A 26116-nucleotide genomic window follows, 5' to 3' on the forward strand; every position below is an offset into this window, starting at 1 on the left:
CGCACGCCGGAAGCCGTCAGCGCCCCGCCGCCGCCCAATCACGCGCCCGCCGCCCCGCCCGCCCCGCGCGCCCCGCCCCGCCCCGGTTGCCATGGCGGCGGGCGGCCGGCAGGGGGAGCCGGGCCGTAATGGCGGCCGTGCCCGCCCCGCCCCGCCCTGCCGCCGCCACCCCCCCACAGGCAGCCTGCGGGGTGCCGGGGGCGTTGTGTCCTGCCAGGGTTCGCAAATAATAAACAAGAAATAAAGCAACAATGTCCCTGCTTTGCCTCTGGTGGCCACCAGATCCCCCCTCACACCAATGTCACCACTAAACCGTGTCCCCAAGCACCACATCCAACCTTCTCTTGAACACCCTCAGGGACGGTGACGCCACCACCTCCCCGGGCAACCCGTCCCAACGCCTGGCTGCTCCTTCTGAGGAGAAATGTCTCCTCATCGCCAGCCTAACACTCAAGAAATCAGCAGCAGGCCCGCGCTTGCTCTGGTGTTGCTGCACCCCAAGCACTGTGCTCACTTTGGGGCCCCTCGCTACAAAAAGGACATCGATGCCCTGCAGCGTGTCCAGAGCAGGGCTACGGAGCTGATGAAGGGCCTGGAGCACAAGGCCTGTGGGGAACGGCTGAGGGAGCTGGGGGTGCTTAGTCTCAAGAAGAGGAGGCTCAGGGCAGACCTCATTGCTCTCTGCAGCTACCTGAAAGGAAGGTGTGGGGAGCTGGAGTCGGCCTCTGCTCACAGGTACCCAGTGATAGGACTAGAGGGAATGGCCTCAAGTTGCACCAGGGGAGGTTTAGGTTGGAAATTAGGAGACATTTCTTACCAAAAAGAGCAGTCAGGCATTGGGACCAGGTTGCCCAGGGAACTGGTAGAGTCACCGTCCCTGGAGGTGTTCAAGGAAATGTTGCATGTGGTGCTTAGGGACATGGTTTAGTGGTGACATTGGTAGTAGGGTCATGGTTGGACCAGATACCTTGAAGGTCCTTTCCAATCTTAATGATTCTGTGATCCCCTGAACAGCAGCATGCTATAATTAGACAGAGACAACAAAAGCACACACGTTTTCTGTATACTTACGCATCCAAGTCACACACGAATAATAGTTCTGATTTTTTGGCATGCTTTGAAATGTTAAAAAAAAAATAGCAGAATGTGTGCCTTTTTATCGTGCTTTAATTGCATTCACACATTAAGAGTGATGCGAAGGCAAGGCACCACCTCATCGGACAAGGAGGCAATCCGAAGGAACGTGGGCCAATCCTGCATGCTGCAGCCATCACGGAAGGACTTCTGGTCATTCTGGAGCCTAGCAGCTGCACCTGGGTATGTCTTGCACTCTAGTATAAATAAGCTTAGCCTTAATATTTTCCATTTTTCACTGCATGATGTTTTAATATTTTTTAAAGTGAAGGTTTTATATTGTTGGCTGGAGTCAAATATGTTAAGCAATTGCTTTAAAAGCCTGTTCTTCGTCCAGAAAAAGTAGTTAATCCGTGTATCTGAAGTCACTCAGCTCATTGAACCCAGCAAAGAGGGCTTGGGTATGGTGAGCTTGCCTGCACACAGCTGTTAGACTTGCTGTGTAATTTTGGACACATCGCATAACCGGCCCAAGTCTCAGTTTCAGTAAGCTGGACATGTACTGTGCCGTATCGTTCTAATGGTCATGAGCAAAGCCCCTGAGCTCTGGGAATGAGAGATGTTTCAGTTTGGGTTTTAATCACTTGTTGGTCTGCCAGAATGCTTCCGCAGTGCTTCCTCATGTGGAGCAATGGCAAAGTGCGCTCTGCTTGGAGGTAAATTAGAGTTTAATCTGAGAGACCTGAAGAAAAAGGATGAACAAACAATGCATTTTCTAACTTGTCTGAGATCACTAGATCTCTGTAAGTATGTTTATGAGTTTAATTTTGTTACATTAATATACACCCCCCATAACTTTTACTATGTGAGACGTTTCCTGCCAGGGATTTAGACTATTAGTTCAATAAAAGCCTGCATTACAAGGGGTTAGGTGAAGAACCACAGTCAGAAATCACAGTGTAATTAAAGTCACTCAAGAAATAGTGACACTGAAGTCTGCCAATGACTGCAGAATATATGATTAATTTGCTGCTTCTTGCATAACATATAAGATTAGGCATCAAAAGGATGCAAGTTCTGCACCAGAAATAGGCCTGTTAAGGAGGAACTTGTGTATTGCACAGCGTAGTCATTAACTAACGCTGTTCTTGCTACCAACTCTTACTGGCAGTTGCTGGATAGCCTTAAAAGGTTTTGGTGTTTTATTAAAGGTCATGCACAATGCAGGAGAGGAAATATAACGTGGTTTGAACGGAAATCTATTTAAAAACTTACTTCACCCAGTTTAGTTGAGCTGAGCTCTTACTTAATGTCCAAAAGCAAAAAAGAAAACGTGAAGTCTGTAAGGAAGAAAGTGTCAGCTCCTAGTTTGTAGCAGGGAGAGAAGTTGTACTGTGGTCTGTATGTGTCAGTGCCACTTGCTGCAAGCAGGGCAATGGAGAATGTCTTCTCCATGCCAGTGGATGCCAGTGCATCAGTGGGGCACGAGATCCATTGTCTGCATGAGTGGCACTGAGGAACACCACACCATCCCGGAGATGCTTCACAGCGTTGGTACTTGTGAAGTGCTTGCCCTGTGCTAATAGTACAATGTATTCACAAATAAATCGTAGTAAGAGAGATTTAATTTAACTAGATAGATCCAAACTGTACAGGGATTGGTATTTCTTTTGTAGGTTAGTCACGCAAAGTCTTGAAGGGGAAAGCTTAAAAATCAGTGAATTGATGAGTGCAAATATAGGGCACTATATACATTTGAATTGTCCTCTTTGTGCATACATTGCATGTTTTCCATACTGTGTGTATTCTAGTTCGTTAAACTTGCTTAGAAGATTGTAAAGAAACAAATAAAATAAAATAAAATAATATATATATATATTTCCATTTTCAGAGTAAATTTTAAATGTATTTCATGACTTTGTTTTCTTGCAGTAACTTGTAAAGTAACCTTTGTATAATATTGTGTAAATGAACAACTTCTCTTGCAAGGAGCTAGTGCCCACTAGCTGTTCTTGTAAAGCCGTGGAGAGACCTACACACCATTTCCTGCTGGGAGGTGGTGCAGTTACTTGCTGTGACTTTTGCAAGAGAGCAAGGCTTTGTGATAAAAGATAATAAAAGTATAATGACTAAGTGGAGTGCTGAAGTTTTTGAGATAAAGTACTGCATCTATCTCATACTGAGCTGAATGGATTTTTATGAAATTGCCAATTTAGTAATCTGTGTTTATCCAAATGTGCAGGCATAGAGAAACCGCATGAACAGAGGCAGGAAATGCTCAGAACAGACAGGGGAAAAGGGTTTTGGGGACACCCAGAGCTCTGCTCGGTATAGCAGGGAAGAGAGGGTCTGGGAGGAACAGAAGACATCTCCTTAGTGTCTGATCAGCCTGAGAAGAGTTCTTCTTTAAACGAAGTGGCAGCCTGGAGCGTATGAAAGCAGAGGAAATGGTGTGTTTCTAGTCCCACTTTCACTTCTAACTGAGCCGGCTCGGTGTAGGTGTACAGGAGGTGCTGATGCCAGCTCTGTGCAGGCTGGGGAACCCGAGGCCCTTTCCTGTGTATTTGAGGCAGGTTCCGGTGTTGTTTTGGCAGAGCAGGGGAAAGACACCCCACCCAAGTGTTGGCATTAATCCTTTTCTCTTCATTAATTGGTTTTGTTTCCTACTGAGGCATTTGACCTTTGCCTCAGAATTATTTCATTGCTCTATCAAAATTTAAAAATGAGATTCAAAGAAAGCATGTCTTAGAATTGACTAAACGCTGAGTATTATTTGTTGGATTTATGAACTAGTGGAGGCAGTAAGTCAGAAATATTCAGGAAGTCAGAATGCTTCCAGATCGGTTATGGGTTAAAGGGCAGATTAGCTCATTAGCATTAAGGCACCCTGACTTTTACCAAATCTTGAATATCTAACTCTCCTTGTTATCAAAACCAAGCTTGCTCAGGTGTCCTGCACAGGATACATTTCCTGCTCAGAAAAGGCAGCTCAGGTGTCAGGCTGTGTAAAAAGAGAGTGCTCAGCAGGCCTGGGTTTGTGTGCAGGACAAAAGGCACCGGATTCTCCTCCCTGTTAGCAACACCCATTCTGAGTCATGCGTGCTGGAAACAGTGGAACAGTTGCAGAATGTCTTCACCTCGATCATATGATCCCGTGTAGGTAACACTGGGCTTGGTAAGCGGGGGTTTTGGACGTAGAATTAAAATATGTTGAGCACAGGTTTTTTTTTGGTGGGCATTTTTCAATAATATTTCTTCCAAATATAGAGAAAACATTGTGCCTCTTTAGTATCACAGAATTACAGAGTGCAAACTCTTATTTTTGTTGATTTGTTTCCAGATAAACAAAAGAACACATTATAAAGGTCATGTTTTTGTTTCTTTTTTAATTCAGTTTAATTCAATTCCATGTAGTATCTCTAGCCTGTTTGGCATCTGCCATTCAAAATTCTTGAAAGACAACTACAACCAAAGTTATATCATTCAGACATTGCAAATCATAATTAATTTTGATCACGATACATGAGATGATGCCTTGTCACAAAGGCCCAGATCCCTGTAAGGCACATACTTCCATTCATTTCACTGAAAGCTAGGGGCCATGGATGGCTTTATGACAGAGCAAACCTGTTTTTTTTTTCAGCTATGGCTTCTTTTTGAAGCACTTTAAGTTCTTGTGGCCTAAACCAAAGCACTGAAATGTGTGGACGAGGTGTCCTGGGCATCGGAAATCACAGCAAGCCTCTGGATGCTCTGAGCTCTACTCCCCATCACCCTAAATGTTCAGCAGTAGTTTTGGCACGTGCAGTGGATACAAACTTGAGTTCTCCTCTATGTCCTTGGTAATGTTTTATGGACATTTTGCAGAGCATCCAAATACCAAACAATGGACATTCAGACGTTTGGGAATCTGATTTGCAAAGATTTGGAGTTCTCTTCATACCAGCTGAAGCCAATGAAACCACCTTCCGAGAACTGGGTACCAGATATTAAAGTCTGGCAGGCAAAGCTGGCTTATCCAAAATTAAATGCCACCTCTGAAAATGTAATTTTAAGTGATTATCACATAGGGGATGTCCGAGACGGAGCCCAGACCAGACCCTATATCATCTGATGCAACCACAGTGCTGACTTTTGAATAGTGACTTTATCAAAAATTAATGGCGTTTTCAAAACTTATCCAAAGCATATGCAGAGCCATGTTTTGACATAATTTTGTGGTGATAGATTTCTGATTACTGAAGTCTATTTACACCTCAAATTAAAAAAAAAAAAAAAAAAGAGAGAGATTTCAAATCAATTCATTCCTCACTGCTGTGGAGTTCACCCCCATAACAGTAAAGGTTACTTTTAACAAGTAACAGGTAACCTTTTTAATTGCTTTTTTACCATTTTTCTAAATTTTTAGTTCAGTTTTTATAGGATACTTTTACACAGATATATGCTTGGTCCCATTAAAAACATGCCAATGCAATGCTGCTGTTTAGAAGGAAAATATTGCCACATGCTGTTGGTTTTTAAGAGTAGCCCCTATTATATTCTTCTTAAAAGCAAGACTTAGAAAAGAAAAAAAAAGTCAGAGAACATGACACCTGAGGTAGCAGTACTTCATGGGGTTTATTTAATTAGACTGCATTTGCTTGCACTAACGACTTCAGGAACAAAATGAAGTCACTGGTAATCAAGCTAGCCTCCATTTGTGCACAAATATATGTGAAAATAAGGATATTAAATTTGCAATCGGAAGTTGTTGTCAGCAAACCCATTGCTGGGTTTGATCTGTAGATGCTAGACTGATCTGTAATGATTATGATGTACTCAACAGCTCATATATATATTTTTTTTTGTAGAGATGACATCCTGCAGCATTCCACAGGTATCAGCAATTCAAGAACCAGCGTGGATTTTAGGAGGTATGTGTGAGTCTAACTCCACATGAGGGTGATGGCAAGGGCAAGGAAAGGTAGCATGGAAGTGTGTTAAATTAATCTGTTATTTCAATTAATTTCAGGGGTAAAAAAAAAAAAAAAAAGACATTCCATGCATAGTGTGAATTAGAAATTGATGACTTGCAGTGACTGAAGCAAGATGAGGTATGTCCTGAAATTTCAGAGCTGACTATATCATGGAAGTAGGATGTGAGGGCAGACTGCCAGGTGCTTGGTAACTAGGCCACGTGTGAGAATATCGGAGAGATTAAATCCTGACTCCTGCATCACTTGGAAACAGCATACAAGAGGTTAGGAGATGGAAACATCTGTATGCTGGCTTCCTGGTCCGTGGGATGCAGGAAAGCCTGCTGTGCTACTGTGCTGCAGGGTCTTTCAAGCTCCCCTTCCTCACAGTGCTTGTTCTGTCCTTGGAGAGCTTTACGCAGTGCTTTGAAGACCAGGCAGGTTTGACCAAAGGAGAGACATTTTATAACGAGATGCAGTCTCCTTCATTAAATACCTTTTCCAGAAGGCATAAGATTTGTCATGTGATATTGCTACGTGGCTTGAATTGCACTTTTCATTTGTTTTTGAAAAACTTAGCTTTCTTAGCTTTCTAAAACCCTGTTGTTTTTAACAAAGACCAAACTGATTTTAAAAATTAGGATGGATTTCTCAGAAATGCTGGACATTTGCAAAGTTGATTGATTTATATGCAGCGCAGATGCTCAGCAGATTCACTTTTTTACCAAACTCCATTTAGTGATAAGAACTTTATTACATGTAAGCAACCCAAGACCTGTTTCAAAAATAATGTTTGTTTGATTGGTTTTTGGGTTTTGCTTGTTTATCTTCTGCTTACTGCCATGGCACAAGAGAACTAATTTGTTCGGTGTTGAGGTGGGAACTAGTGAGTGATACCCTTGAAATTCCTCACTGCAGGCCTCTGGAAGCTACCTTGGTTGGATGAAAGCTAAAACTTACTAAGATTGAGAATGAAAATGAGGAAATAGCTAAAATAAGTGGATGCTCCACTAGCCTAAAATAAGGAAAAGCTTTCTTCTGTTCATACACTGAAAAATATCTGAAACTTTCAATGAGCAATTTAGCAGAGATTATTTGCCCTACATTTCAAATGAAATACGGCAAAACAGATGGGGAAGGAAAGGAAATAAAGGCATTTATTTTTTGTAAATTTCAGGTGAAAATGAGTGTAGCCAAAACTTTTGTCTGAAAATTGTTCTGCTTCCTTACAAGGAGAATATCAAGGTTTCAGGCTAGAAACTAACACAGTCAGGCACATTTCCTTTGATTCCAGTAGCCAGGCTCATGGAAAGAAAGTCTCAGATGTGAATAAAAGGCTGCAAGTTTTTAGCCTAATTGATTAGAAGCAAAGAAGCAAAGATCAGACATCTGAAGTGTGCAAAGCATAAGTCTGTCCTCTAATTTCTTAATTTCAGGGGTTTTCATGCCACTTGAATGTAAGGTTAGGATTAATCATTGGGAAAAAAAAAATGCAACCTTTCTGTCTTTAATCTTTCTTCCTTTAATCAGCAGTTTGCAAGCACTGTAACATGTTTCAGATGTTGGTAATTCATTTTTATCTGCCAGTTGGTGAACGTGTATCATAAAATGGAGAGGTCCATCTTTTGAAACACAGCATAGTGAAACACAGCGTGGTGCTGCCTGAGGAGGAAATCATCTCTTTTTTTTTTTTTTTGATTTTCATTAGATCTAATAGCTATGGATGTCCGTGGAAGTGTAACGGTTGGTAAGTTATATTGCCAACATATTGCACAGCTGCTCTACGTCCTGTAGCTCATGTAAATCTTTGTGACTGATTGGTTTTGAAGAAACATGCTTTCTTTGTAGAATTAGCCTTACAGACAAAGGAGTTGTAGGAGAAGCTCCTTGATCAGGTTACTAATATGCCAGTGAGTGACTAGGGATTTAAGACAGGAGGTGGCAGCCTTGAGCAGCGACTCACTGCTGTCTCTGCTGAGTTAAGCTCAGATCTGAACTGTAATAAGGAGGTAGGCACAAATAAATCGGGATCTGGCTCCTTTCACTAAAACGTTGCAATGACAAGCTGCTTAGATATTGAAGACAGCAACAACTAGCTTTGTGCTTTGTGTCTAGTAATTACAAATGTAGCTAAGTTATTATATGGCTATAATGTTGGTGTTGTAGGAGTTTTCTGAGATTTCTTTATATTTGTATCAATATCTGCAGAGGGAAAGACTGTAACACAGAGAAGCAGAATAGAATCTATCCCATTTTCCTCTGGGTTTGTTTCTTCTTACTAGGAAAATCATTTTGCAACATAAAATACTGTCTCATTTTATTTCAAAATAGGTGTATCTAATGCTGGTGCTCCTGTAGGAAGGTTGGGTGTTTCTCCATTGCTCCTTGGTGGCCAGAAGCAGATAGTAAGACACTTCTGTCTCTCTCATGAACTACCACAAAGTAATGGCAAATGAACCTACTCTTATTAAAAAATGTCACTGGCTGAATTTTTCTAATCCACAAGACAGTGCAAAACCTTGCAATTACCCTGTCTCAGCAGAGTGGGGATCTGGATGACATCATTGTTTTTTCCCTGTGAATGAAAAAGCTTAGCTGGAAAAAGACAGAAAAAGATCAAGTGAATCACGGTAGCTACATGCAACATCCCATTTTTAATCTTTGAATAATCTTGAAGGGGCCCACTCACTGGGATGATCAAAACATAGCCAGGAGAGTTCTGCAACATTGCTTTTTCCCAGTGGGTATTAACTGTAGGATTTTTAACTTGTAAATTTTACTGTAAAATTTGTGCATCTCTTGATTGATTTTTTCCCCAGAGTCCCACACTTTAAAAATATGTATTTTTGACAAAATATCCATTTATAGTTTTATTCATTCCGATGCACATGAAAAGTCTTCCTTCAAATGTTTACATGTAGCAGAAATTACACTCAAAATCCTTCAAATAGGATCCGTTGTGACTCTGTTCTGCATAGAAGGCATACGTTTGTGCAAGCCTTGATCCATGACAGAACTACACAACTCATTTCCTAAGCTTGTTTTTTGTCACAGCCTATAGACAAAAAGTCTTTTTATTATTTTTTTAATATATTTTTTTATTTTATTTCCCCTGTGGCCGGAATCCTTCAGTTAGACTGTGCATGCACCAATCTGCCTGCTCCCCACAGAGACAGTAGTCTACCTGGACGGATGTAAATGCAAGACTGGGTTTTCTGTGATACTGCAGTCCTGTTAGACGTAGCAGACATTGTCGTGAAACCTTTTGTGTAATCTTTTCATTAAACAAACATTTTGGTGAGTTTGCATAAGCAGTCGCCTAGCCATGGCTTCCACACAGCCTTTTAATAACTAGCAGGGTGTGGTGATGAAATTTCCTCAGAGGCTTTTCTTCCATCTGACTACCAAAGAGTAATTTATTCCTCACTTAACATCATTTGCTTGTTTTGCTTCTTCAGCCTCCTTCATCTGTAGGAGATAGATCAGTGAGTTAATAGCTGTTTTTCTAGTGCAAAAGTGAGGGGGGTGATTCGTTGATTTATTCCCTAAAGAAATAAGGATTATGTGATCATACTCTGCCTATGCCAACACTCAGCACTAATAACACGGAACCCCCTTGGCCATTTCACTTAAGTATGAAAGACAGAGGGCTCCAGTCTTGCAGCACATGAAATTGATAAATTTTATGAAAACAGGGAGCTGGGAGGAGGGAAGAGATCCTGCTACTAACTTCAAGAGAAAGAAAGTTTGTAGTGTGAGCTCATTTCTTACTTGCCAACTGAAAAATTATTCAAGCTCTCCCAGAGCAGCTGTTCTGGGTATGTCTTTAAACTAAACTTTTTAATTTTTACTCCTTCACAGTCATGTTTCTGGGGCTGGAGAATATACCAAGATTTTGCTCTATGAAAAAGTGCAATAAACGTGAACCTTATAATGTCTGTGGTGCAAGAGAAATATGGTTTCCTTTTAAAAAAAATAATGTTTTAGACTACTAAGGACTCAATGAACAGAGAGAAAAAGACTGACTCATACACGTATATAAACCAATGTCAGTAGGCAGGATCACATTTTAAATTAGGCCACTTGAGTAAATGGTTTCGTACACTGAGAAAAATCATAGGTGGATGGAAGAGGTGTATTTAAACTACACAATGGTTTGGGGCACTAAGGAGATCTACTCTGAGTATGGAAAGAAGTCCTCACTAAATATACACCAAAGATTTGAAGAGGAAGGAGTAGCTGGAATATAAGGGATAATCTTGGACTGTGAATGGCTCAAGCAGGTATTTAGGGAACCCTAACTCTCTGCGTGGTAGGAAAGTTTAAGAGAAATGAGCAAGTACATCCATGAGCAATGGAACCAGTGAAGCCTGATTTCTGATAGATTCGTGTCCCATACCGGATTCTGTTATATTTAGTCAGATGCAAGTTTTGATCCATGGTTTTCCCCTGGCCTGGATGCTCTCTATGTCTGTCCTAGCTGGATTGTCTTGTGTCTGACAAGCATGGGGCTTTTGCTGCATCCTTTCCCATGGCTGGAGGTGAATTTGGATCTCTTCTTCCTAGCTGGTTGCTTATTTCTGCTAAACTTGCAACAAACTTCTATCTTGAAGTCTGTGTTACGCTTTCAAATTTATTTGAAAAGCAGGCGCTGGATTCAAAAGCTATTTGAAGAGGAAGTGAAGACAGCAGAATAGGCGCTCGCACAAAATGATGCTGTAAGCCTTTTTTCCTTAGGAAATCGGAACAGTTACAGAAGGCACTTCCCTAGATATGGCAGTTTCCAGCACTGGCAAGGTCACCTCATACAGACAGAGCATAGACATGGAAGCAGCACTGAAGCCTGTTTTCACTTTGTGGCCCAAGAAGTTGTTTCATAGGGAGCTGGCATACAAGTTTATAGCATTGTACTCTTGTGGTGGGTTTGGTGGAGTTTTTTTCTTTTTTTCTTTTTTGTTGTTTTGTTTTAAACTTGATTTTTTCTAGGTGAAAATATGCATAGTTCAAATTCCAGATTTGCTCTAAATCTATGTATAGATTAATTTTTTGTTAGGCTGGCATTACTGATGCGATTTATTCTGCTTAACCTGTTGTCATTCCAATATATATTTCCTTTTCTGTGAGAGAGTTGCAGGTATGTATGGGAAAACAAAATCCAGTAACAGGTGCATAAAACAATCTACCTAAGCATGCATCTAGATCAATTTTAATAGGCACATTTTGTAAACTGGAGCAATTTTCTCTAATTCTTATCAGCATCTTTATCAATTCTTCATTCCAGTAGGTCAAAACTCCATTGTTTTGCTAATGTTTTTGTTAACTTGAAAAATAACCCTCCTTTGACTATTTTAGAACCCGTAGTTGAAATATGTGGCAGAGGTAGGCTATTCTTTTGTCTTAGGTAAAAAAATAAATGCTTCAATGGAACAAGAAAGGAGAAACTGGCAGAAGAGCTGTACACAACAGCTCTGTCTCTGAAAAATCCATTTAGCTCCTGCCATGGGGTTGGATAGTCTAGTTCATATTTTCAAAAACAGTTAAAAATTTACTGTATACATTAATATATTGTATCTGAATTAGTAAAATAAAATGTAGACTTTGTGTAGATTACATCACTGTATGTAACAGATACACATGCTTTGCACAAAGCAAACTGCTCTATCTAGATGCTTATCCAAGTACAAGTTTTCCCACCAAACATCTGTTGATGTAACTAGAAGAGGAGACTCTCTGTAGATATTGGCAATAAAAAGACTTCTTCGCCTCTGCGAAACTGTAAGATCCTCCCAGCTAGTAGGGCTGGTAATGGAATGGCCATTGCAGTTAAACAAACTGCAAGATTAAGCTTCCAGAAAGCGGTAATGCCTCTACAACAAAACATAGCCCAGACCTTAGTACACGTTTGCTGGAGTGGTCTGATGACACAGCTCTTATCCAAGGATTAATTTGTTTTAAACCTGAGAAAGTTAATTTCTAGTGCCTGCTTTTATATAATTTCTAACATTACTCTGTGAAATAGTAGATTTCTGTATTCAGTTCCTGCCTTCCAATCATTCCTTCTTCAATCCCAATAAGCAGTCAGCTTGCAAGGCACGAGCCCTTCTATCTACAGTTGAAGTTCATAATATTGAACAATGCTGATGCAGATAGATTGGGATTCCCCTCGTTAAGGAACTCAGGGCATTGCAAAACCCCCCAGATGACTCCTTTACAACACCCTGACACAGATGGCATGACTGGTGTGCTCAGCTGACTCCTGTCGAGCAGTGCAGGGGTGGTTGTAAACATGCAGTACCTTGACTGGTCAGATCTGTGCTTGCATAAGCTTGCATCTAAATTAACTCCTGGTATAAAAAAGGTAGCAGTGTTGGTTTTTTTTTTTTTTTATTAGGCTCATTAGACCATTTTCCTGCATTGAGTGTTAGGTTTGTCAAAAGAATGGAACTGAACCTTGGATATCATCTGTGAGTTTGTTGGGTATGTACAGTAAAAAAAGAGTTGTCTTCCAAAGAACTCCTTTTAGTTAAAATTGTCAATAGCAAATCCTTAAATTTGACCTGAGAGGTGCTTAGAAGAAAGAAAGCTGTTCTCTTTCATTCCTTTGCAGTGTATGAAAAAGGCCTGGCAGGTTATTTCTTAAGTGAGAGGAGGAAGTCTTGGCCTCTACTTCTGCTGCTCCAATACAAAAATACTCATCTGATACCTATGGCTAGCTGCTACACCACGAGCTGAAAAAGGTAGAATTACTGAATCTTAAAAAAATAAACTAATAATAATCCTTATTCCCAAGTATTAATTAATTAATGAGGGTTCGTATTTTTTAATGCAAAAGATATAAAGCATCATTATTCAAAAACTCAACTGTCATGTTACGATGTTTTAATTCTACTAGCTTATAATTTTAGTATTCTTTCAGTGAGGACCAGAACTCCTTATATGTAAAAACGAGTTTGGGAAGAAAAGAAAATATAGTTTGAGACCTCCGTGAAATATTATGAGGGTTAAATGCCCTCCTTCTGTTTGTAGTAACACTTTATACACTGTGTGAAGGAGAAAGAGCACACAAAAGATTTAAGTAATTACCCTATATTCAAAATATGTTCAAATTGATGTAGGAATAAGGCTAGTAGGAAAAAATGATGCATCTTTCAAAAATACTGAAGAATATTGCCAGCTTAAAAAATAAGTATTGTTCAAGAGCATTTCACTGATTTCATTGGTGAATATCTAAGAAAATCTGAAAGCTATAGCTTGGACAATTTTTCAGGACAATTTTTCATTCCATTTATTTTTCTTTCCTTCTCCCCATGCTTTTTTTCTCCTTGAAGCTGTCAAAGCCTTGCATGTTGGGATTTTTACTCCCTGGTCTCATGCCCTGAAATATGGCCTCATCATTCCAGGCCAGTTTGTGGCAGTCGTTTAGCAGTACCTCTGCAAAACACGGGGATATTGAAAAAGCTATCAAAAAGCATGTCGCTTACTTTCTAGAACCCAGGTTAAAAATTTAGTGCCAATGCAAGGTATGTCTGCTTTTCTCTGGTGAAAATAAGAAGACTGAATTACTGAGACAATAAAGATGGAGTCCCATGATGGTGTTGTACACGGCTTTTCCTTTTGAAGACAGCTCAGAAGTAATTGACAAAATAAAATGAATCACACCCTAAATTTCAGGCATTTTCTCTCAGCAAATGGTCAATAGTCAATAAGGAGCAGCAGGCATTCGAGAAAATGATTTGTTCCATTTATCTTAGACACCCATATCGGGATAGAGGAACTTGTCCCTTAGAAGGAGGAAGGGATACTTGTCTTGTACGTGCAGCTATCGTCGCTTAGCTTTTAAATGAATTCTACTCTAACTAGCCTATCTGACCTGTTTTTTGGTACTGGGAACAGATGACAATACAATCAGTATTTGCAAGTGCAAAGCTCTGCAGAAACAGAATTAATTCTTCTATATTTCACCCTACTTCACAGAGAGGAAGAGAAGTTCTTTTTTTTTTTTTTTTTTTTTTTTTTTTTTAATCTACCCACTAAGAACGAAGTGCTGATTTGTCTCTATGGTTCTTGGAAACTGCCTTTGCTCTGCTATTTCCTGTTATTTTCTCAAGCTGCGTATTTCAGATGTGAGTGGGGACCTACTCAAAGCCTCTGGTTGTAGCAGTATGATATGATGCCTTGGACAGATGTCGATGGGTGTTACTTGCCAGTGAAAAAGCAAAGGAAAGTGAAAGTGTGGCAGAAAGTTTTCTCATTTTAGTTCTGCAGATTTGATCCTCCCTGTCCACGCACTATGGTAAACACCCATAGCCCTCACCCATGCTGATCTTCCTTGGCATGTTCAGCAGAAGCTGCATCCTAAATCTCGTTCCCTGGTAAAACCTTCAGCACTTGGCATGATTGTTGCTGGTTTCATCCTCAGACACGCTTTACACTGCCACACGGTGAGACAGCAAGAGCTTGCCTCTGTAGCATTGGCAGTAGCACCGAGCAGCTCCTCTCCCAGCTCTTTGCTGCAGTCTGACACTGGGAAGTTGTCTGCAGGCCAGACAGTGCTGCAGGACAAGCAGGCACTTCTCAGCAAAATTTCTGGCTGTGTCAACAGATGATTAAATTTAAAGACTAGGCATCGCCACTGTTCATTTGAATGATTGTGGTGCTTCAGCGCATGCTGGTGTTTGGTGACATATGTAATTTGTAGGGACTTGTTTGTTTGTCTTGGGAGGGGGAAATGTATCGTTGCAGTGATCTGACACCTCATCTGTGTTGGTGGCCTTATTTTGAATCTTTTTGCATACCAAATGGAATACGGTGCTTCCAGAATCCGTAAAGGACCTGGCAGGAACCGAACGATTGTCCTTAAAACCATTTGTACTTTCTGTTTTGTGACCTTGGCGGATCAGCGATTGGGAAAGTTGTTCACATGCCATCTGCACCTGCTAGTTTTGCAATGCAGCAAGAGGTCATTTCCTTTCCAAACATGACTGGCTTCTGATACCAGTGGGAAATTGGCAGCTCTTATATGAAAGCAGTAGATTCCAGTTTCTTCTTTTGGCTTTTCACTGAGATAGGAAAGGAGTTGTTATTGTTATGTCCCCAGTGCTCCGTGTCAGAGCTCTCTTCCCCACATAACAGCTTTTTCAGTCACTCAAAAACAGTTTGTCAATAGTGTATGGCATCATATCTTGAGTTGTATAATATTATATTGCCCTGAGATATTTTTTCCCAATATCATAGCCTTAAGTCTAAACAGAGATGCACAACCTGCAGCAAAAATATTTGCCTTTTTTTTTGTCTCATGGCCTTTCTTTCCCATTTCTGTGGGAGAAGAAGAGAGTGCAGAATAAAGTTGCTATCTAGACCTCCGTGTGGTAGGGCTTAAGAAACAACACAGCAGGATCAAAGTGTGCTTTTCTCCTTATTTCTTGTCCATATCAAAAAGACGAGATAAAGGCACGTTTGTTCTTCTAATTCTCTTCTCCAGAGAGGATGGAAGCTGTCGCAACTTCTTTATGAGATGTCCTTAATGTCGGTGGGTAGGGAATCACAGCACACATTGCCTCATGTCCAGCCTGAAGCATCACCATTGCAGAGAGAGAAGTGTAACGGAGCTGTGCTGCTGGGCAGGGAGTGAAAGGAGATGGTGAATTTTGTTTCCACTCTTAACAGCATAAAACAGCTGCATGGGCTTTGCACGAGCTTCAGAGATTTGCTCTCTGAAAGTTAGGGCAAATCAGTGCATACAATGTGTGTCTTTACAGATGCATGGTCTTTTTCTTCCTGTTGGCTATTAGAGATGGTGATAGGATCATGTGTTTTTGTCCACGTTTTCTTGTAGCCTTGTTAATGAAACAGGTAATCCTATTTGTCTTAAAATCAAGGCAAATATCTCTCGTGGTCTGTCCATCTGTTCCAGACACTAGCAGCATGCTCATCACCATGGTATTGGAACAGTCTGGTACACAAATAGCAATCAGCAGTTATTAACATAATATTATTACTTGGTCCATAAAGCTAATATTGGCAGAGATACTAGACATCACACACTGTGAGCTAGTTTCTCAGCAGATGTACTTTGTTCTGCCAGAATATGATAATATTATGTATAAAAATTGGTAAAAGGATGCATTTTTAAAATTATTTCTTGAAAACAGCATAAATTGCCAGCATAATATAAATCAAAAGTTTCTCTTTACATCGAGTAATTATCAATCCATTGCTATCTTGTAGAACAGCATTCTTGATAAAACAAAGTTTTGTTCTTTTTTTTTTTCTTGTTGTTGTTTTTTACACGTATCAGTTTACATTAAACCACTGAAAGTTCCTTTCTTCTGTCCCCCAGTCACTGATGCAGACTGATACAGAAGTGCCTCTTCACATGCAGAAGGTCATTTATCTCAAACCTGAACTGCACAAGCTGAGGTCTATTCAGGATGAGATCTTTCTGCCAGGAAATGGTAAGTCACACTACTTCTGCACATGCCGCAGAGCTTCAATACTTTTTGAAAGGAGTAAAACTTGCTCTCTACTTTGCTGACCTGTGGAAGGAACCTGGATATTTCAGACCAACTTTTTCAGGACTCATGTTGCAAGGGAAGCAGATTGCAGTCTCCCAAAATATTCTGACTGCCCTGTAAAATTTGGAGGTTCCCTACCAGTCCTTACACCCCTCCACATATCTCATTTTCACATACTCAAGAAGTCCAGCTTCAAGTGTCTCCTTTTAATTTGACACCTCTTCGTATGATATAATGGAAAGACTTGTTTCAGAGCTGAATAGTCACACTTTTTTAATCTCAGTTATTTAAATTGCTGGTTAGAATGAGTTGATTCCTCTCAGGTGGCATATTTGTGCTGGTCTGGTTCAAGGAATAGCCCATATATATATTATATATATATATATATTTGTATATATATATGATTTTCCTTTCCTTTCTTAATCAGAATATATTCTGGGGAGACCTATTTTGCAAGCTTGTCTACTGAGACTTCTGTACAGAATCAAAACGGAGCCTTTTCAGATTGCTGCTTTGCAGTTGCAATGTTAGAAGTCTGAAGCAAAAGTGAAACTGGGCCATCATATTTGCTAGTTTTCATATGCAACTACTTTTCCTTGCTTTAGATAGCAAATTCCTGCTAAACTAACATTTCTGTAAGCATGAAAGTGTCCAAACATGCTGCTGTAATGAAAGGGAACATCTTTATCTAGCTGGTTATGATTATGTCAGACACAAGCAGGTTGTGGCAGTAGTTCCTCTTTCACTGAACACGAAACTTCAGCAGTCACGATAGTGGTTCAGTCTCCATTTCCATATCAATCGCACTTTTATTTTTTTAATGTTAACATAAAAAATTACACTTGTAAAGCAAAATAATTAAAAATGTAAATGGAACATTAATAGCGCAGTTGCCAAGCAGGCTGTGTATGTGTGTAACCTTGCTAAAATGCATGGAAAGAGCAGGAGGAATCGTGTCATAAAAGCAGAGGATTGTTCCCTACAGCCCAGTTCTGCCTTCAGCACTTTGCTGTTGGCTCCACTGTGGGAAGGAGTCTAAAGTACGGGGTGACTTTCATATGTCTAGATACAGTGCAGGGCAAAGTGCGTATTTTTTATCCTGTCATTCCCTTTTATCCGTCTCAGTTATTAAGCAAGTGGTGCAAATTAAGATCAACCTTGACTTAAACATTTAATAGGGATTTCTCATTAGACAAACTACAAACATGTGTCCCACTACGCTTCTTGCAGGGTCTGTCTCTCATGGACGCCTGCCAGGCTGTCCATTCAAGATAGACTCCAGTGAGTAGGGAAAGAAATATGTTTGGCATGACTGCAATGAACTTTAAAAATAAATAAATAAAGTTGGAACTTTCTTGGATCCCTCTCTTCTGTCTTGCTATTGTAGGCCAACATTTCGGTTCTCTGCTGTCAATTGCTTTGAAGCAACGTTATTGAGAAGAATGAGTCACTTCTGTCTCGGTTTAATGCATTTATCAGGACTGAAAAAGCCATAGCTGGACTAAATGTCTTCTCTGCAGTTCACTTCATGTAGCTCTTTTTATCGTGTACAGTGACTGCCCTCCAAAAGAAAATGAAGATGCATCACTTCCTTTTTTTTTTTTTTTTTTATAAACAGGATCTCTTAACAAGTTTTGTTGTATCCATGAACAGAAAGCGGTTACAAAGGTCTAGCTTTATCTGCTCCCCTGATTGCGACGTATATTGCAATATCACCTAATGCCACTGTGGAGTTCTCACTTGGTCTCTTAGTTTTAGATAGGCTGCATCCTCCTCAACAATCTTTTACGTTTATGACATGAAGCATAATATGTAACCACTAAAATAGGGTGGAACATCATTTTGCACAATTTTGCATGGCTACTCAAAGCAGGAGCTGGGGGAGAACGATGGCCTCGTAGTTTTGCAGAAGTTGGTGCCTCCCAGAATGCCTGCTCTGAGTTGGGGTCATTCGATTTGACGTGTGTTGCTTTAGTGCATGGGCACACTCTAGAAAAGATCGTGTGGAATGCTTTGAATGGAGGCCGGGGTCTCTGGTAATGGTAATTACATGCTGGAAACTGCAGTAGTCCCCTGCTCTTTCTGAACCATGCTACTAGAACTAAAAGCAGCTGAAAATCATCTCAGCGGAAGCTATTACCCTTGTTCCCTCGTGTGCTGTATCTCTTCCGTGAGGATCTCCAGTGGATACCAAGCAGGGAAGCAAGTGTAGTTGTCCTGATTTTTTATTCTTCAGCTGCTATCTCAGATAATAAGCCCATGTGGCTTTCTGACCCACCCCACTTGGTGATGCTCTTGATTTAGATATGATTTTGCTACGTCTTCTGAGCCATGTATTTTAGCAGATTTTGTATTTGGGCATAAAACCCCAGCCATGCAATGAATATTACATAGGACAGAATTGTGTTAGATAGCAGCTGAATCTGAATAATGTCGTGTATTCAAAATGTGACTTTTTTTTTCTACAGTACAAAAATGCTCTCATTAGTTAATGAACATAGACAATACATGCAGTGTGTAGGGATTGATTGTGTTTAACTGTGAACTACTTCATCTTTAAATGTTCTTTTTTTTTTTTTCTTAAGCTAAAAGGAAGAAATAATTTCAGTACCTGATCTTGAATAACATTCTTTCAAATTATTTTTTTCAGCACAGTAGGCAGTGGAATGTAAATAGTTGTTTGTATGTTTGTTTGTTTAAATTCCTTTGCAGTGAATTTATAGCTCCTGAAATTGCATATCTGTTCTGTCTTCTTTTGTTTGCTTTTACGGAGAAACCAAAGCTGCTTCATCATACTTGTTTTTGATCTCAGGAAAAGGTCTGCATTGATGAATTAGTGCAACAACACTACCAGCCATAAAAGCATACATCTTATGAGAAAATCCAGAGGTGATTTCTAGGATGGATTGGTCATCCCTCACCCACAGTGGTAAACAGTCTTTTGAGATCTGGGGCAAACTTTTTGGTATACCTGGAAATCAGTCTTATTATTTAAGCACCTAAATATAGAATTTGGAATTTAGCATTATGTGCCTTATAAGAAAAAAAAAAAAAAGTTATAATTAATTTCCACTGTGGACATTTTAGTCCTGAATTATATTTTCATTTTGGTAACGTGTCTTGTATCTCAAAGCCTTTGCTTTCACAGTTTGTTTTTTAAAGTTTGTCAGACATTGCACAATGTCATTTTGAGTCCAACAAAACACCCTTCCATCATGCTGAGTGGTGCCAGTGAATACCAATTGCAGAATTAGCCTGCTAGTAATTAAATGTTGCTGTCTCTTAGCTTGAAAATGAAACACCTCTATTGAATTTAATGCTTTATTTAGTTTGTGTGTCTGAATAGTATGGATAGGTGAACCGGGTCAGTATAGATACTGTTCAGCCAAAGAAAGAAAGAAGGAAGGAAGGAAAGAAAGAGGGAAGAAGAAGAGAGCATGACAGAGAAAGTGAGAGAAGGATAAAAGAATCCACCCAATCATTAAAACACTGAACTGCAGTGGAAAATTTTCACACTTAGCTGAACTCTGAGTGTAATTTGCTAATTTTGCCCATGTACTATCCAGATAAAGGGTTCATGTCTATATTAATTTTCACTTACAGGTACTGCATTTGAAAATCAAATGACTATTCACAATTTGCAAATGATCATTTGTGTAAAACAGAATGCATTACCTATTTGTTGAAGCCTACAGGTGAGGGTGTACTTATTTCAATAAAGCAGAATCTAGGTTCATTACCTTTTGTGGACTAAAGAACCTGGTGAGTACTTGCTTCCCATCTTGGCCTTACTACTGCGCTGAGCTTTACTGCTTGAATTCAGTCATTAATGTCTTAAGCAGAATTAAGCCTCTATTATTAATATTATTTTTTTCAAAAACTGTTTCCAAAAAAGAGTATTTTAGAGTTCAGACAGCTCTTTGCTTCTTCAAAGGCTTTATTAAACTGATCTATGCCATCCTCCTCACAGGACTCTAGTAGGGTACCCTTAAATGATACAGATGAAAAGAATTGTTGGATTCTAGCTAAAATAATAAGGATGATACCTAATCCTGAACTGACATCTGAAAGATTTGGTATAAAGGTTAGCAATTACAAATCTGTAAGCTAGCCTCAATTAGCATTGTCTGCGCTGCTTCAGGATGAAGATGAAGGCATTTGACTGTTAACAGACACAAAGCCTGAGCTTTCTCTCTCGGGTTTTTGTTACATTTAAGGACTCATGCTGAATAACAATAACAAAAGATGAATCCCATCTGGTTTTCTGTTGATTGTTAGTTTAATTCAGGGTATGACTACTCGAAGTTTAGTCTGCCAGCCAAGGAAGGTATGCAGTTATCAACATTACTGATAGGATAAACCAGTTATGTAAGCTTATTTTCAAAGTCTCTCCAAATCCCATAATACATAACAAAGCAAAACTCTTGAGGTGAAATGCACCTGTTTACAGGAAGGTTCAGCATGAAACAGAGGTCTCACTTAGAGCTTTGGGTAGACTAAGTGCCCCTGTTCACTGATTCTTTGCCTCCAGTTCTCTCTTCCCTATTGCCATTTTTAGGCATGAAATAGAGCAGGAAACTTAAAAGGAAGTATGAACAAGAAAAACACAGAGTTGTAAGACAGATTTTTGTGTTTAGAGGTCTGTGGGGGCCCGGGCACCGACAAGATCAGCATGTGCTGTGTTTGGGGGGGTCTAGTTATTGCTGTACCTTTGAACTGTCACGGTATTTCTCAAACTGTATGTCCAACCATTGACATGGCAGGGGTGCAAATTAATTCTGTAGGGGAGGATTAATACTGTGGGGAGAGGAGAGTGCCTGTGGGACTTGGCAGAAGTTGCTTGTCCTTTCCTCACGACGATATGCATTCGTCCCTGGGTAGTGTGGGAGGTGGCTCCTCCTTTCTCCCTGCACTTGAATCCTCTGTGAAAACAGATGATTGCAGGAGACAATCAACTAAGCAACTGCAGACCCAAATGTCATTGTAGAGGTCTGAGGCTCTTTCTTCCAGCACACAGCTAAGCTGTGCGTGCACATGTAAGCAGCTTCACAAGGTCACTAACAAAAGCCCCAAACCAAGGTAAATGGAGCTCGCTTGGGGTGAGAGAACAAAATGTGGAGGGGTAAGAAAAAAAGAAAGAGCACGAACAATAAGAAATCTTTAAAACATGAAGAGGTCAGAGGGGAAAATAATGGCATTAAAGGCTGGTATTGAAGAAACGGGGTGAGGCAGTAGAAGATGAAAGAAAGTACAGCCCATGATGTGACTTGTCACTGTTCATTCGAACTGTATCCTTTTGCCCACTTCTGGGTGCCATATGCATATATAAGAAAATGCCACCTTTTTAGCCTAAAAGGACTCTCCAGAACCCTCTCTTCAAGAACCCTGGCATCAAAACACAACAAAACAACCTTTGGTTTTAAGGCAATGAGGGTTTTAAATAACATCTGTGCCCAGCAGAGAGATGCCAGCCCAGCTGGAGGAATACATGCCAGAGCATTTAGATGATAACTGGTGTGATGAATCTAACTCTTAAGCAAACAACTACCTAGGTACGAGAGCAGAGAGACCAAATTCCAGGGTGCACTACCCTGCTATCTCCGCTGGGTTGCAAAATGCATGACTCAGAGGTAGGAGATAGCCCTTGGCAGTATCTGCGAGGAGTACTCTGATCCCCACTTAAGCAAACCAGTGGGTTCTTACTTCCTGATATTTCTGGGCCCTTTTCAAGTGTGCTTTCTAGCAGTACTCTGTCCCAGTGTTTATGTGGCAGTCAACCAAAGTCTGCATCAGTAAGAAAGGGTTCATTTACTGGAAGGAAATAGCTTGAGCTAGCTTGAGCTCTCTCTTCTTTATCTCTGGTGGCACTGAGGATTATAATTAAAAAGATACCCAGGATATAACCGATGAAGTAAAATGTTCTGAACTCACCAGCAACCTTAACTGAAAGCCTGAGCTGCTTAATTTATCCTTGGAATCATTTTTCCACTGAGCTTTTTTAGGTTTCTTGTGGGTGCTGTCATAAATGGCCTACGGGAACCGGGGAATTGCCACTTCTGGAAGGCTTTAAGAATATTGCTATTGGGATTTAAATAGATACAGCTGAAGCAGAGGAAACAACGAGATTGTCTCTTGGTGTCTCTTCCAACGTTACTTTTTTTCTCTGATTTTAGCAGATGCATTCAGTTACTGCCCTGAGCTTGCAGTGTTCAACTGCTTCCACTAGGCTTGTGCAACAGCAGGTCTAACTACCAAACCCCCTGCTTCCTCCGTGGCACCTCATGCAATACAGAATGTGGTCTTGTCAGTTTTGCAGCAGGTTGGGAAATCGCGATCTGAACTGTGTCGACACTGCAAACTAAAGTAAAAAGTAAAGAAAGGTATCAGAGCTAACAGTTTTTCAGCTTAATCTGCTTCTCAGAATAATCTTCTACTTTGAATTTGAGTTACAGTTACCTCGAGAACCCTCATGTGCTCACCGCAGCACTGAAGCAAAACTGGGCGTGGATTCTGAAGAAAAGAGCCAGAACAAGGCACTAGATCTCCTGCCATAAGTTTCCCAACAGAGATATTCCTGGCCAGAGTTAGATGGCTGCTCTTCAAGGAGAATGCCCTTCCCATCCCACCAAATGCTCAACGACACTTCACCCTGCCTGTACCTGCTTGCTTCTGCCTGCGACTGGAACCAACGTGAAACCTCTTGTCTCCTTGCTGCAGGATGAAAAAGCACGGGCTGTATGAGGCAGAAATAAGAGGTAGAGATGGACATCAGCTGATTCCTGGTGATTTTCAGACCTGTAAGTTCTATTACACCATCTAGTTACCCGCCTCCTGTAAGAAGCAATGTGTGATAGTGGACCAGCACTTTTTAATGGTTCCAGAATACCATTTCCCTCCCCACTTCGTTTTTTCTGACATCAGACTGTACCTGAGTGTTGGCTCATCGGTTCTGCCCCTCACAGCGGCACCCAAAGTTCCATCAGCAACTTACTTCTCCCTGGCCCTTTGCTTCTTAAATCAAGAATTAATAAAGAAGAGAAGAATGTGCCAACACCGTTTTAGATGTGCTGCCAGCACGTCTGGAATGGGCTGCTTGTATTGTCAGAAAAAAAAAAAACATCGATAGCTGAAAAGCACTGCAGAGGGATTAAATACATGGGAGGATTGTGAGCAATACAAGAGAGACACGCTGCTATTGATAAGTCAAAAACACTGTTTGTTTGTTCCCCAGCACTCTCGGTATTAAAGGAGTCATTTGCAACGTCTCAGCTTGCTGTTGTGTATTCCTGGTACCTGACCTTCTCAGTCTGGCTGTTGTGCATCTGTTAGCCTGTGACCTTCCCACAGCATGGATCAGATACTGAGAAGGCGGGGGAGAAAGAAGAGCAGAGGAAGGCAGGTAGGGAAATAAACAACTGAATCATTTGTTTTGTTGTTTGTTTGTTTTTTGGTTTTGCTTTGTTTCTTTTTAATTTTTTTTTTCTTATTATTTTATGCATAGTCTAGGGAAAAGGACACTGCCAGAGGCCAAATGATATCTGGATGCCACTGTACTAACATGACAGCTTTATGGGGAGGCAATACCTGAGTCAGAGGCATGATTCCCCTTACCAGTGGTTCAAGAACTCTTACACAGGGCAGAGAAAAACATTTTCAGGGTAAAAACTGTTTAAGAACTGCTAGAGAGCAGACCTGAGAACATCCCTTGCCCTATGAGCATGTGGCATCATTATATAGCTTTAAAAAAAAAACAAAAAAACACAACATTGACCATTTTGTATGAAATAAGGGCAGAAGAGGAAGGCAGAGTGACTCCTATGTAGGTCCCCACTTCCTGCAGGCCTGCAGTCTGTAGGGGCAATACCCTTACGGTCCCACCAACAGTACTGAAGCGGCGTGGTTATGTGGGTTCCATACTGCAGCAAAAAACATGTGCTCAGAAATGGGTTATGCAGCTGTAGCATTCTTTCTCCATCATTTGTGCTGTTTTTCCTCGTTCCTCTACCCCCTCAAACCTGCCTGTGGCCATCACCACTTGCTCTCTCCCTCCCTTTCACCCCCTGAGCCATGCCCTGTCCCCTTCTACCCCCATTTCCCTGAGCATCCTCTGGCAGTGGCTTCCTCAGGCATCTTTTGCGGCCTTGGGAGGAGAGAGATGGGAAATGGCAGGTCTCATCCTGCCACCTGAGCAGGGACAACAGCAGGGATCAGCAGAGTTCAGCCTCAAAACCAGGAGTTAGTGGGTCAGGATAGTGCCCTGGGGTGCCCAGAACCAGGGAAGGCAATTACAGTTCAAGGTAATCTGCACTCACAGCTTTTCCTAGGCTGCTCCAGTAGAGCACTATAGCCAAAGCCAAAGGAAATTCTGCAGCTGATTTCCCTAACAGGATAAAATCAGCTGCTATTGGCACAGGCAGAATGCAGCCCTGGAGGTATATGAATAATGTTTCCCCAGCTGGCATCTGAAATCGCTGCTTGCATTATGCTCCTTTTAGTGAGAGACAAGCAAGGCATCTCGGGCCGTCCAGTGGTTCGTGGCGTTCAGGACAAACCATGAATACCCAATTCAGCAAGGAGGAGGAACAGGACACAACGTGATACACGGACAGTAAAATTATTGCTCTGATCCCAGCGAGAAACCAGGCAGGGGTCCTGAGCCTGTTCATCTGGTTAAACAGGTACAGTGCAGGAACTGTGACAGCAAGGGATGACCTCAGCCTACAACATGGGCAGTGGAAGGTCAGCCCTGCACCTCCCTGCAGAGCTGACGGAGACCCACCTTTTGTGCTGCCCCCCCCCCCGAGAGCTGACACCCAGCCTGCAAGTGGCAGGTTACCGGGCCTGCCATGTCGCTGCTTCAGTCGCACAGATAAAATATGCTCTCCTCAGACACGGAAGCTATTACTTCTCTGCGATGAAACAGCATCCCACACTCTTATTAACCTGTGCCCTACTTCAGAAGCAAATTTAATTTGCAGCTTTCATAGTTAGCTAGCGCTAGCATTGGTTTGTTCCTCTGCCTGCTCTGAGTTCGCTGGATCTGTACAGTGCCAAGTATGGCTGAGCCCTATTTACTGTGGCCTATAAGCATTATTCCTCAGAAAAGAAAAAAAAAATAAATAAAAGGAAAAAAAAAATAAGGCATTGGGGTGGTTGGAGCTTTTTGTTTCACTGGAAAAAAGTCAAGGCACAAATGTTAAAAATGTCCCTGCAAAAATGCCTTTTGTATCAGCAGAGAGTGATGTTCTATCTGCTAAACGAAGTTTGTCATCTGGGATATTCCTACACATGGGGTCACCTTACACAGAGCATGTCAAGAGCCATGCTATATGGGAGAGAAAATCACACAGAATCACAGAATTTCTAGGTTGGAAGAGACCTCAAGATCATCGAGTCTAACCTCTAAGAGAGTTTCAAAGAATTCACTGGATTTCTGATGGCAAGCATCACACAAAAAAGGGTATGGTTGCACAAATACACCAAGTAATAGGGAAAGGGAAGTAAGAGTCTTCAGTGGTGGCCACCACAAAAGCAGCACAAAAGCAGTAATTTATGTGATAGATTTACATGTAG

The 26116-nt window shown here is 41.0% G+C and overlaps 1 long non-coding RNA gene across 4 annotated transcripts; it reads left to right on the forward strand.

The window, feature by feature from the left end:
* The first annotated feature begins 1190 nt into the window (after window positions 1-1190).
* Window positions 1191-25454, forward strand: LOC311434436. Of its 4 annotated transcripts, none has more exons than XR_014691488.1 (6): window positions 7983-8038; window positions 16369-16487; window positions 19317-19472; window positions 20147-20305; window positions 22717-23942; window positions 25039-25454. It is a non-coding gene; the product is annotated as an uncharacterized lncRNA (long non-coding RNA). The 4 variants fall into 4 exon arrangements; XR_014691489.1 differs by having other exon boundaries at window positions 22996-23942; XR_014691486.1 differs by lacking the exons at window positions 7983-8038; window positions 25039-25454 and adding an exon at window positions 1191-1317 and having other exon boundaries at window positions 22717-23968.
* Window positions 25455-26116: the final 662 nt, after the last annotated feature.

This window comes from Aythya ferina, assembly GCF_964211825.1.
Source record: "Aythya ferina genome assembly, chromosome: 3".
In the NCBI taxonomy this organism is placed as follows: Eukaryota; Metazoa; Chordata; class Aves; order Anseriformes; family Anatidae; genus Aythya; species Aythya ferina.